Source organism: Pinus tabuliformis, chromosome Q (assembly GCF_031772625.1).
Source record: "Pinus tabuliformis cultivar Carrire ecotype Pingquan chromosome Q, CPIR1, whole genome shotgun sequence".
NCBI classification, from domain to species: domain Eukaryota; kingdom Viridiplantae; phylum Streptophyta; class Pinopsida; order Pinales; family Pinaceae; genus Pinus; species Pinus tabuliformis.
The window spans coordinates 1,271,107,946-1,271,112,672 of NC_142296.1; positions in this window are offsets into that span (position 1 = coordinate 1,271,107,946).

A 4,727-nucleotide genomic window follows, 5' to 3' on the forward strand; every position below is an offset into this window, starting at 1 on the left:
TGGGATCCAAGCTATTTTGGAGGCTCATTTTTGGGAAAAGTGAATGGTGGAATAAGGATATAATTAAAAAATATCTAGAAGGGGAATTAATTTGCAGCCTATATCACCATTCCCTTTTGTCATGAAGCGGATTGCAAATTTGGAAGCTTCTTTCTACAACCCTCCTTCTCGAAAGTAAGTTAACCTGGATCCCTAGTAATGGGAGAAAATCAGTATTTGGACTAATAATATGATGGAAAAGAACCTTTGCATTAATTTTATTCTCTTCTCCCTCTCAAAACTTGGTTGGATGAGCAACACAAATTTAAACTCTACAATATTTATCCTTGGTCTCAGTGGTCTGTGTTTAATTCTAAATTAGGGCTTTGATTTTAATTCCTAGTGATTTATATAATCCAAAAAACATTAATTCAATTACCAAATATAAAATTTAGAAAACAAAATAAAAATATAGGAAATCAATAACATAGAGAAAATTCTACTCTAACTGAGCTTCACTTTTGTTTCTCAGAACCATGAGAGCTCCCTTTTCTAGAAAATGACCCATTGAGCAAATTACAAGGTACAATAATTTTTTTTAAATAAAGTGGGCATTTGTATGGCCTGTATAATCCTTAGAAAAATCCTAGATCAAACCCCCAACTAACAATGTTGATCCACAAACCTATATGACCACTTTTGTGAGATGATGTTCAGTTTATGTGTGTTATACGACTGGATCTAGAACATGTGTGAGGTAGTAGCTTGTCCAAATTGACCGCCTCCTTCCCCAGGTGTCATGGTCTTGCTGAAACCACTATATGAATACACTGGGGTGAGTTTCTTGTTGTGGAAAATATCTCTCATCAACTTTTGTCTCTTGGCCTTGAGTATCACACTCACTCATAATATCACTCTCTAGAAATTGTATCTTTCGATTCTTTTTAGGCTTGTTTCTATAATTTCTTATTGAGTTTAATCAATAACCCTAATATCCAAAGTGATCAATCGATAGGATTAAATCCTAACTAACTTGATATTAAAACAAATTCATTAACGTAATTAAAATTACATTTCCTTAGTTTTTCTAGCTCAATAGGGAACATTAAATAATTTAATTAATGATTCTTACATGTCTGAAAACTAGCCAATGCAAAAATACTTGTCCTCTTGCAATCAACACTCCCTCTCAACAAGGAAGGTATTTTCCACCACTCATAGCTTACTTGTACAAGAAAAAATTCCCTCCACTAAGAGCTTGGTCATAATGTCTACAACCTATTGCTCATCAATGGAGATGTACTGAAGATCCATTTCTCTTGTATGGACTTTGTGTCATAGGATGTGATATTTAATATGAATACGCTTGGACTTGTGATGGAACATTGGATTATATGAGGGTTTTATTCAACTCTAATTATCACAATGTATCCACCTAGGTTCCAACTCTTGACCAAATAAATTTGTGAGAAACTTATGAAGCTAAATAGCCTCATAACTCGCCAAAATTTCTTCCATATAATCTTCATTTGTGGAGCTAAGTGCCACAAAATCTTTTGTCTTTCTAAACCATGAAATCACTGTTGATCCCAAGCATGGATTCTCCAAGAGTTAAACCAAATCCTTGGATAGTCCAAAGATTTGTAAGAATGGAACCTAGTCAGTGACATAGTCAGACAAGGATATGAGTGTCAACTTTTCCAAGTTGGTATGTTTTCAAAAACAAGGATTTGGAGGAATATTTGACATCCTAATGGCATCACTTAATTGAATATTTTCTACTAGGTGATTTGCCATATTAAAATTCCAATGGCTCAAAATCTCCAAAAAAGAGGCATATTGGGTCTGTCCAGGGGTGTTGTCTCAACTCTACCTACCAAACTATCCTCAACCTCCTTGATTGTTCCTTTTCCAGCTCTATTTGGAAATTTTTTGTTTTACGAGGAATCACTCATTGAGTGTGCTTCTTGAAATCCTCTCCTTATTAGTTGCATGATTTTCCTAAGCACTACTTAGGTTCTTTCACAAAAAATTCCATGTTTAAAATAGTTTATCTTTCATTATTAAGTTTGTTTGTTGGAAACACTAGTTTGGATGTAATAAAAAGATTTTTCAAAATGAGATTCCTCTGGTCAGGAAGGTGGTTGTCAAATATATGGATATCCTCATTGGGAATCTTAATTCCTTCTATCTGCATCATTCCTACTCTCCCCCCCTTTATTCCTACGAGTTTTTGTGGCTTCAATATTTTTCCATCTCCTAGGGTTTTATCCATCCCCCTATACCTAAAATATCTTAGTAGCTTCAACCCTGTTTCTGATTTTCTCAGCTGGAGGTCTTCTCAGTCTTGCTTCAAATTATGCTTTCATGGAGCATCTAAAGGAAATGTAGTGGTTGTATATGCCATGGGGTGGGGGTCATTTATGACCCAAGAGGAAATATTGTAAATACTATCTCTTGGAATCTTAGCATAGCCACTAATAAGCAAGTTGAAGCCTACACCTTACTATTAGTGGTCAAACTTTCCTCCTTCCTCAACATCTTGAGTTTGAATATTGTAGGAGACTCAAATAACACTATTATGTCATATGTGTTTGGACACTCTACCTTTAGAATATGATATTGCATTCTCTTACCAATTATATTAAAATTGTCACAAAATTTAATATTACTAAGTAACATTATTCCACTTTAACTAAACCTACAAACCAAATTGAAAATTATATTATTCTAATTAATAATTAATATTTTCACTTTTTTTCCTACTTAATATTTTCTCTTAAACCATTTCTGAGTGATTAAGATCTCATCTTCCTCATACATAAGAAAACATGGTAATGGCCCAAGACCAGAGGTCTCCAGAAGAAGTAGCACTTTGTGCCCTTATGGACCACCAAACAAGTCATTTTAGGTGGCCAAGTTTTCTCTGCATAAAATTATATAGCTATAATTGGGGATCTTGCAAGTGGGGGGGTATTGAAGTTGTATAAACAAAACTTGGTCGATACCCTCTTGGAGTTTTTTTTGGACTCGCTTTGGAATTGCACATGGGAAAGAATCCAACCATGTAGAAAATGAACTCTAGAAAGAAGGATAAGTAGCAACGTGTCAAGTGAGCATTTGAATCAACCAAGGTTTCACTTCTAGAGATGTCAGTTTGTCTATGAAGGGGTTTTCAGTACAATAACTTTGTATTAACATGCATGGTAGAGAAGATAATCATATTAAATTAAATTAAATTATCTGGTCTTAAACATGCCCATTTGAATTTTTGAAGCATCCACCAAATTTTCCATGGTACCTATCTCAACAAGCTTATGCTAAATTAGACTACTTGAGTTAAATTCCTCTAATTTACATTGTTTGATGCAACAAACATGAAACCTGATAGAATGTAGTGCTTGATATTTAGTATTTAGTATTTACATAAGTTACTACATTCTTGAACATATGCCAAATTTTAAAGATTGGTTTAGCTTTTCTTGATTTACATGCCAAAACTGTTTTCTTTTAGTTTTGAATGTAGGTTTTAACCCCGTACAGAAATTACCTGCATACGAATTCTAAAAGACAAAAAATAAACAATGGCGATAACATAACACATAAAACACATATACATAGAGATTTCCCCCCGGATCCCAAAACCGGAACTAGCAGCTTGATTTTTCATTACATTCCTTTCAATGTTACAATACATATTTATACATGTTGAATCATCCAATACCATGGACTGAAAACCATCGCGTCTAAAACCATGGACTGAAAACCATTGCATCCAAAACCATGTGCGAAAACCATGCACAAAACCAAAGGTAGGTCTGCCCAACCTAATATAGGGTCTGCCCCTGTGACCCCACCACTACGCAATCAGCGCAATGAAGGGGGGCTCTGCCCCCCCTCTAACTCCCTAGTTAACTACGTGGGCTAGTCGTGGAAAGAATATAACACAACCCAACATTGAATGAACCAAAATATCTTCCCCATGAATTCAAATTGGAACCATCCTTTAAAAGGCTACTCAACTATTGTAAACTCTTTAATCAATGATAGTTAACATGTATAACTTCATATCTGGGCCAAAATGTTGAGAGGGATCTTCAATTAGGGTAACCTCTAGATTGGAAGACATGAGTTTCCTATTTATATTATGGTACAAGATTTTGATTCAAAGAGATGGGTTTTCAAAATTTTATATCTCGGTGGAGGGTACAATCACAAGACATGGACCCAGGAAAAATTGGGAAAACTCGATAAAAGAAGATTGATTTAGATTCCCCAATAGAAAGTTGGCATAAAACTCCACAATTAAAATCAATTCTGAAATAGTGGTTTCCCTAGTTGGTAAAAGTGAGGTGTTGAAATTTCCCATATTAGTGTTCAAGCCTCTTTGGTGACAAAATTGTGTTTGTATTTATCAATGCAACACCACAAAAAATAATGGATGGATTCAAATGCAAGTTATGAGCATCTTGTAGTGGAATAAATTATCCTCACTCACAATCTCTTAGTGGATACTATTGATTCAGATTTGTCTCACTTGTCTAGTCACATTGTGGTAAGAGGAGGCTACTTAATGTTCTCTTTTCAAGACATACAAAAAGGGGAAATTTGTCAAAATATATCAAAGCAATCATCTCTATCAAACTTCCTTTTCAAAATCCTGGGTCAAGTTTGTTGACTAGCTTAGGAAAACATAGTTATGCACATTGCATCTTGGATGAACTTAACAAGATTTGACTAGGTTTGAC